This window comes from Tachypleus tridentatus, chromosome 4 (genome assembly GCF_004210375.1).
Source record: "Tachypleus tridentatus isolate NWPU-2018 chromosome 4, ASM421037v1, whole genome shotgun sequence".
Classification (NCBI taxonomy): domain Eukaryota; kingdom Metazoa; phylum Arthropoda; class Merostomata; order Xiphosura; family Limulidae; genus Tachypleus; species Tachypleus tridentatus.
The window spans coordinates 90,368,873-90,377,982 of record NC_134828.1 but is presented as its reverse complement, the minus strand read 5'-3'; the positions used below and the strand labels follow the sequence as shown (position 1 = coordinate 90,377,982).

Here is a 9,110-nt window from a genome sequence, read left to right as displayed (position 1 = left end):
GGCTGGATTACACATCTAACTTGATTCAATAACTATCTGACAACAATCAAGTGAAATAAACAAAATACCAGAGGTGTACAATTCTATTAGAACTTAAAACTTTTATTCACATTAATTCTATTAGGAAATTCTCTACTTTTAAACACATTTTTATTCCACAAGTTTTGATTCCAAAAATATTAATCCTTTGAAATATTTTTTTAGAACGTACTCTAATAATATTTGTACAATTACACGTATGCCACAGAATGAGTAACATCCAACATTAATTTTTTTCAAAGTCACTCAAATAGTATAAAAAAATTGGTGTTCGAGCAGGATCCGGTGTCGTACTTTTCGATGCTGGGAAGGGCCAGATATAGGCTATTACTCTGCCTTGATGCGGACTATAAGCGCCTGGGTTCCGGGACGTTTTACCAACTTTGGCGGCCGGACGTCTTGCCCCTTTGTGCGTTAGTGGGGGTCGGGTGGAGGTCGGCTTCTGAGTCGCCCTGCCTACACTCTTGCTTCTTCTCTATTTCTCTGTTTTCATGTTTTTCTTTGGTGTTTTGTATATTTTTAATGTTTTTTCATTTGTATATATTTCATATTTGTATCTATTTAGTGTTTTTTCTTCATTTGGATATATTAATGTTTGTATCTATTTAGTGTTTTTCCCCATGTAACGCCTTTTTGTACTGTTTTATTTGTTGTAAATAAATTCAAAATTGGCACAGTGATTTTGGTGCCGTCGTTTGCCGTGCCCGTTACGGATATTGCATTGTTTCTTAACGTGCGTCGGCTTCGTCCGTGAATCTTGGTCGTGTGCTGTAAATTAGTGTTTTCGTGGGAGTGTGTGTACAGTGCTGTGTCGGTCGGTATGGCTAAGGCCGCGGTCTATCTGATTTATGGTGCCCGCGGCTACGCTATCATAGGCGGTCATAGACGCCGTGAATGCTACTGTCGGGGTAGCCATACTGAACGTCTCCAACATTTTGGCAGCGGGCGTTATGTGGCGTTGCTGGTGTCGGCCGCTCACGCCCATTGCCTGCTGGACCAAGGATACTTTCACTTGAGGGACGAGAGCGTGCTCGTGGAGCCGGCCGGACAGAAAGTCATGTGGATCACCCTCAGTTCGGTTCCCTACGAACTGTCTCATGACGTCGTTAAGGACGTGCTGTCGACGTATGGAACAGTACGAAAGTTAGAACACAAGACGCGCTCACATATGTGCACCGGGAACCGACATGTGTGTATGATCATGAAGACGACGGTTCTAAACTTCATTTTCTTGAACGTTTTCCAGGTAATGTGTCATTAACCGGGTATGCGACGCCTGTGTCTCCGCTGTGCCCTCGAAGGCCACCTATAAGATGAGTGCCAGACCCCGCAGTGCGAGATATGTCTGGCGTATGGACATGAGGACATTTCGTGGACTTTCTCTTGTGATATTTGTAGTGGTGGCAACACATGTCCGAAGCGTGTGGCAAGTAATGCTACGGTGGCTGTGGGGTCGGCGACGGTTCCGCGGCCCACACGGGCGAGAGCGAAATGGGCGGAGGAGGCAGCTTCTCCTCTCGCGTCGTGCATGGCGGCTGCGGGTGGAACCCGAAAGGGTGCCTGTCCCAGCGGCTGCCGTGTCCAAAAAGGAAGAGTTTCGATTCCCTAAGGGGGGCCACGCTCGCCCGCCCTTGGCGTGATCGATGTGTCCTATGGGGTGGAGATTGGCGCTTTGGGTGCCGATCGCGTGGGAGATCCGGCACCTTCCGTCGGACCATGGTTTCGAAGAGGCAAATAGGCAAAGAAGAGAACCGAAAATTAAGCTTCTTTTAAGTCAGAAACATATAAACAAGAGAAACGTTATTTACAATGTAATTGAACTATTTCTCTGGATATTAAAACAATTTTGACCGAACTTTACAATCGTTCATTAATTAACACCATTCTCTAGGCTTGCATTTTCGGTAAAGCTTCTTAATCTATCTGCCGCTATTTCCAAATTTTTCAGTTTAAAATATCAATTGGAACTTTTCATTCGTGACGGGAAAGCAGAGTTGAGTAGTGTGAGACAGAAAACATTGGAAAAAGAATTTTTTAAACGAAAGTCATGTGGATGAATCGTGATAACACATGTCTGACTGAAAAACGCGACTTCACAAACATCACGCTTATTGCACGATCATTTAAAATTTCAATCAAAATTCAGAAATAAGAAGATGATGGCCATGCGTCAAGGAAGCAGTCTTATTTATCAGGAATTGGTTCCAGCTAAACCACTCACACAACACTTTAAATTTTGCCTCATTCTTGCTGGAATAGTAAAAGATAATAATTTTGTTTTCGGTTATTGTAGAGTATACACACCAGAAATTTATTATAAAATATTATAATAAAGCACCTTTTGAAAATTATCTCAGAAAATGTCCAGTTAGCAACCGTATTATACACTCATACCTTTGACGTTTTAGACAGGTTAATTGAGATAGTAAACCTAAGTAAATCGGATAAATTTTTACAAAAGACAGAGTGGAAAGTATAACTTTCCTAATCAACTTTTAGTTTGATTTAAAGAACTTTTAAAGAGATGAAAGATCTTATATTGTTCTTGCTAGAATAGTAAAAGACAATAATTTCGTTTTCGGTTAGTGTGGAGTATACACACCAGAAATTTATTATAAAATATTATATTTGCATCATATAAACGTCGCGAAATCGAAAAATATAGGAACGCTTTGTTAGGAAGTTTTCATTCGCATTTCTTGAAAATTACGATCATCAATTGACTAAGTCGATTCTTTTATTTTCATTTACGGTAATGTAACTTACGCTTTCTGTTTGTTCGATACTTTGAGTTCCTATCTGTTGAGGGTCTTATGGTGGTTTTGTCTCTCGTCATGTGTGGTTTAAATGCTAGCTGCGTAGTTTATGGACTGAGCGATGAGATCGGATAAATTAAAAATATTAAAGAGCCAAAGATGCAGTTTCCCCACATCAAAAAAAGATGGATAACACGTTCTTAAGTGTAAAAGGCGCCACCATTCAAAAAAGTCAAAAATGAAAATTTAAATAAAAAATACGTCAGGATGTACCGAGCGGTCTAAGGCGCTGCGTTAAGGTCGCAGTCCGGTATTCCGGGCGTGGGTTCGAATCCCACTCCTGACAGAATCGCTGATATTTTGCCTCTTTTCATTCGTACGTTAACGTGACTCACGTTGTCAAGAAATTTTCCGGTACTTGTATTTTAGGTTCAAAATGGACCATTAACATATGATTTCATTTAAAGGAAAATGTTAAAAGCGAAAACTTTTCTACTTATGGATGAACAACATAACTTTTATTATTACATGTTTTACTATAAAAATATAATAACTGCGATCTCTCTACAACGTAACAAAAGATGTGTGCTAGAAATGTAGTATACTTTTAGGTGATATCTTTTATGACACAATCAGGGAAAAAATAGTATGTTTTATTCTACGAAGGCCGATTTTCTAAAAACAAGCCTCACTTTATAGAAGTAACATGAACAAATATAAACTGTTTAGGTGTTCCTCTTGATACCAATATTTTTCTTAGTTTGTCGATCGTGTCAGTGAACACATTTTTTGAGCACGTTATGAAACATGATACCTGCACTCCCTTAAAATATGAATCACGTTTAGCTAGGTAAAAATAAAGAAGAATAAGAGAACTTTTATTTGTCAAATCTGTGTTGTATGTTAAAATTTAGGAATATGGAAGAAGAAACTAGCAACAGTGGAAGTGGTTCCCGTGATTTCTAGTTTCGAAACAACACCAAATTATATGATTATAAAAGACAGTCACTGAAGGGAACTTTCTATTTTTTCTAATTGTCGAGCTAAAGTTACGGAACGGAAATCATAATGGAATGACTGATAGAAAGGATTTCTTCCTCGAAATGGACAAAGAAGAGAACCGAAAATCAAGTTTCTTTTAAGTCAGAAACATATCGTTCATTGATTAAGACCATTCTCATAGCTTGCATTTTCGGTAAAGCTTCTTAATCTATCTGCCGTCGTTATTTCCAGCTTTTCAGTTTAAAATAACAATTGGAACTGTTCATTCGTGACGGGGAAAGCATAGTTAAATAGTATGAGACCGAAAACATTCGAAAAAAGTTATTAAACAAAAGCCATCAGGATGAATAGTGATAACACATGTCTGACTGATCAATGCGACTTCAGAAACATCACGCTTGTTGCACGTTCATTTAAAATTTCAATCAAAATTCAGAAATAAGAAGATGATGGCCATGCGTGAAGGAAGCAGTCTGATTTATCAGGAATTGGTTCCAACTCAACCACTCACACAACACTTTAAATTTTGCCTCATTACCTTCAAAAATTAATTTTTCTAAGGCTAGAATCGAGAAAATCTGCTATTTGTATCGGAAATATCAGTTCCAAGTGTACGAGGAATATGTACTTTGGACGTTTGAAAACGGCCTGCAAAGAAACGATTGCTTTTCTTTGATGCCGTACATTCGACAAGTGGTTTAAAATGAGATCTCGCTATATATGTATATGCAAACGAAATTAAGAAGAGAAATTTGATTGTGACATGTTTCGTTCAAAAATGAAAATTTGGTACTTCTCAGATCGTTCCTAAAAAAGCTGTGCAAGATATATCACATAATTTTAGAAGCTTTTCATTTTGGAGAAAATCAATGATAAAAAAGCTGTTTCCTCATAATATTCTGCGAAGCTTTCTCAGAAACAAAGTTTAACAACAGGTCTCATTTCTCATATGTAACGAGAACAGCAATTAAAACCTGTCTGTCTTGGTGTTCTTAGCACATACATTTGTGTTGTTTGGGTGAATAAACATTTTTTTTATCTAGCGAAAATATGAAGAATAATAGAAAGTTTATGTAGAAATATGCATTTAACGATGATTATGCAGCACAGTAAAGGTTTTATGAGAAATATGGTAAAAATAAGTCACATTCAGTAAGATCGTACATGTTTAACCTATTCGTTTAAACATATGAAAGCACCTTTTGAAAATTATCTCAGAAAATGTCCAGTTCGCAACCGTATTATACATTCATACCTTTGACGTTTTAGACAGGTTAATTGAGTTAGTAAACCTAAGTAAATCGGATAAATTTTACAAAGACAAAGTGGAAAGTATAACTTTCCTAATCAACTTTTAGTTTGATTTAAAGAACTGTTAAAGAGATGAAAGATCTTATGTTGTTCTTGCTAGAATAGTAAAAGATAATAATTTTGTTTTCGGTTATTATGGAGTATACACACCAGAAATTTATTATAAAATATTATATTTGCATCATATAAACGTCGCGAAATCGAAAAATATAGGAACGCTTTGTTAGGAAGTTTTCATTCGCATTTCTTGAAAATTACGATCATCAATTGACTAAGTCGATTGTTTTATTTTCATTTACGGTAAAGTAACTTACGCTTTCTGTTTGTTCGATACTTTGAGTTTCTATCTGTTGAGGGTCTTATGGTGGTTTTGTCTCTCGTCATATGTGGTTTAAATGCTAGCTGAGTAGTTTATGGACAGAGCGATGAGATCGGAAAAATTAAAAATATTAAAGAGCCAAAGATGCAGAAAGAGATGGATAACACGTTCTTAACTTTAAAAGGCGCCACCATTCGAAAAAAAATTAAAAAAGTGTGAAAGTGGGTTTTCTCGGGGCACTCCCGTTTCCCCACATCAAAATCTTCTTACAGCTAAATTTCCTGTTTGATTGGATTTCTAGATCCCAGCGTAGGCAACATTTTTGCCAGACACAGAATCGGGCCGTTTGATTTGATCTTAATTTGAATGAATTACATTCACGTTCACATCTGCCCAGCTTTTTTCTTTTCGGGACAGGTCCAGGCCTTTCTTTCCACTGCTGCCTTTGCCTCCACCCAAAAGAACATTTAGTGAGACATTCTCCACCCAAAAAGTCAAGAATAATAACGATAATTAATTTATTAAACTAATAATAATAATAAAAAAAAACACCACTTAATCTTAATAACAATCCACGAAAGGGGACGAAGAGGAACTACAAAGTTCCTGAACACCCCAGTTGGAGAGAGAACTCTTCTGATTTCTCTCTCTCTCTAAACTGAACCCCTGCCACGGTAGTTTAGTTTAGAAAAAATTAAAATTTAAATAAAAAAAAATACGTCAGGATGGCCGAGCGGTCTAAGGCGCTGCGTTAAGGTCGCAGTCCGGTCTTCCGGGCGTGGGTTCGAATCCCACTCCTGACAGAATCACTGATATTTTGCCTCTTTTCATTCGTACGTTGGCGTGACTCACGTTGTCAAGAAATTTTCCGGTACTTGTATTTTAGGTTCAAAATGGACCATTAACATATGATTTCATTTAAAGGAAAATGTTAAAAGCGAAAACTTTTCTACTTATGGATGAACAACATAACTTTTATTATTACATGTTTTACTATAAAAATATAATAACTGCGATCTCTCTACAACGTAAGAAAAGATGTGAGCTAGAAATGTAGTATACTTTTAGGTGATATCCTTTATGACACAATCAGGGAAAAAATAGTATGTTTTATTCTACGAAGGCCGATTTTCTAAAACAAGCCTCACTTTATAGAAGTAACATGAACAAATATAAACTGTTTAGGTGTTCCTCTTGATACCAATATTTTTCTTAGTTTGTCGATCGTGTCAGTGAACACATTTTTTGAGCACGTTATGAAACATGATACCTGCACTCCCTTAAAATATGAATCACGTTTAGCTAGGTAAAAATAAAGAAGAATAAGAGAACTTTTATTTGTCAAATCTGTGTTGTATGTTAAAATTTAGGAATATGGAAGAAGAAACTAGCAACAGTGGAAGTGGTTCCCGTGATTTCTAGTTTCGAAACAACACCAAATTATATGATTATAAAAGACAGTCACTGAAGGGAACTTTCTATTTTTTCTAATTGTCGAGCTAAAGTTACGGAACGGAAATCATAATGGAATGACTGATAGAAAGGATTTCTTCCTCGAAATGGACAAAGAAGAGAACCGAAAATCAAGTTTCTTTTAAGTCAGAAACATATCGTTCATTGATTAAGACCATTCTCATAGCTTGCATTTTCGGTAAAGCTTCTTAATCTATCTGCCGTCGTTATTTCCAGCTTTTCAGTTTAAAATAACAATTGGAACTGTTCATTCGTGACGGGAAAGCATAGTTAAATAGTATGAGACCGAAAACATTCGAAAAAAGTTATTAAACAAAAGCCATCAGGATGAATAGTGATAACACATGTCTGACTGATCAATGCGACTTCAGAAACATCACGCTTGTTGCACGTTCATTTAAAATTTCAATCAAAATTCAGAAATAAGAAGATGATGGCCATGCGTGAAGGAAGCAGTCTGATTTATCAGGAATTGGTTCCAACTCAACCACTCACACAACACTTTAAATTTTGCCTCATTACCTTCAAAATTAATTTTTCTAAGGCTAGAATCGAGAAAACCTGCTATTTGTATCGGAAATATCAGTTCCAAGTGTACGAGGAATATGTACTTTGGACGTTTGAAAACGGCCTGCAAAGAAACGATTGCTTTTCTTTGATGCCGTACATTCGACAAGTGGTTTAAAATGAGATCTCGCTATATATGTATATGCAAACGAAATTAAGAAGAGAAATTTGATTGTGACATGTTTCGTTAAAAATGAAAATTTGGTACTTCTCAGATCGTTCCTAAAAAAGCTGTGCAAGATATATCACATAATTTTAGAAGCTTTTCATTTTGGAGAAAATCAATGATAAAAAAGCTGTTTCCTCATAATATTCTGCGAAGCTTTCTCAGAAACAAAGTTTAACAACAGGTCTCATTTCTCATATGTAACGAGAACAGCAATTAAAACCTGTCTGTCTTGGTGTTCCTCTTAGCACATACATTTGTGTTGTTTGGGTGAATAAACATTTTTTTTATCTAGCGAAAATATGAAGAATAATAGAAAGTTTATGTAGAAATATGCATTTAACGATGATTATGCAGCACAGTAAAGGTTTTATGAGAAATATGGTAAAAATAAGTCACATTCAGTAAGATCGTACATGTTTAACCTATTCGTTTAAACATATGAAAGCACCTTTTGAAAATTATATCAGAAAATGTCCAGTTCGCAACCGTATTATACATTCATACCTTTGACGTTTTAGACAGGTTAATTGAGTTAGTAAACCTAAGTAAATCGGATAAATTTTTACAAAGACAAAGTGGAAAGTATAACTTTCCTAATCAACTTTAGTTTGATTTAAAGAACTGTTAAAGAGATGAAAGATCTTATGTTGTTCTTGCTAGAATAGTAAAAGATAATAATTTTGTTTTCGGTTATTATGGAGTATACACACCAGAAATTTATTATAAAATATTATATTTGCATCATATAAACGTCGCGAAATCGAAAAATATAGGAACGCTTTGTTAGGAAGTTTTCATTCGCATTTCTTGAAAATTACGATCATCAATTGACTAAGTCGATTGTTTTATTTTCATTTACGGTAAAGTAACTAACGCTTTCTGTTTGTTCGATACTTTGAGTTTCTATCTGTTGAGGGTCTTATGGTGGTTTTGTCTCTCGTCATATGTGGTTTAAATGCTAGCTGAGTAGTTTATGGACAGAGCGATGAGATCGGAAAAATTAAAAATATTAAAGAGCCAAAGTTGCAGAAAGAGATGGATAACACGTTCTTAACTTTAAAAGTCGCCACCATTCGAGAAAATGAAAATTTAAATAAAAACTACGTCAGGATGGCCGAGCGGTCTAAGGCGCTGCGTTCAGGTCGCAGTCCGGTTTTCCGGGCGTGGGTTCGAATCCCACTCCTGACAGAATCACTGATATTTTGCCTCTTTTCATTCTTACGTTAACGTGACTCACGTTGTCAAGAAATTTTCCGGTACTTGTATTTTAGGTTCAAAATGGACCATTAACATATGATTTCATTTAAAGGAAAATGTTAAAAGCGAAAACTTTTCTACTTATGGATGAACAACATAACTTTTATTATTACATGTTTTACTATAAAATATAATAACTGCGATCTCTACAACGTAAGAAAAGATGTGAGCTAGAAATGTAGTATACTTTTAGGTGATATCCTTTATGACACAATCA

The 9,110-nt window shown here is 36.0% G+C and overlaps 3 non-coding genes across 3 annotated transcripts; all 3 read left to right on the top strand.

Annotated features, from left to right (window-relative positions):
• The first annotated feature begins 3,056 nt into the window (after positions 1 to 3,056).
• Positions 3,057 to 3,141, top strand: TRNAL-AAG (transfer RNA leucine (anticodon AAG)). The gene has a single exon. It is a non-coding gene; the product is annotated as a tRNA-Leu (tRNA).
• A 3,005-nt stretch (positions 3,142 to 6,146) lies between these two features.
• Positions 6,147 to 6,230, top strand: TRNAL-AAG (transfer RNA leucine (anticodon AAG)). The gene has a single exon. It is a non-coding gene; the product is annotated as a tRNA-Leu (tRNA).
• A 2,510-nt stretch (positions 6,231 to 8,740) lies between these two features.
• Positions 8,741 to 8,824, top strand: TRNAL-CAG (transfer RNA leucine (anticodon CAG)). The gene has a single exon. It is a non-coding gene; the product is annotated as a tRNA-Leu (tRNA).
• Positions 8,825 to 9,110: the final 286 nt, after the last annotated feature.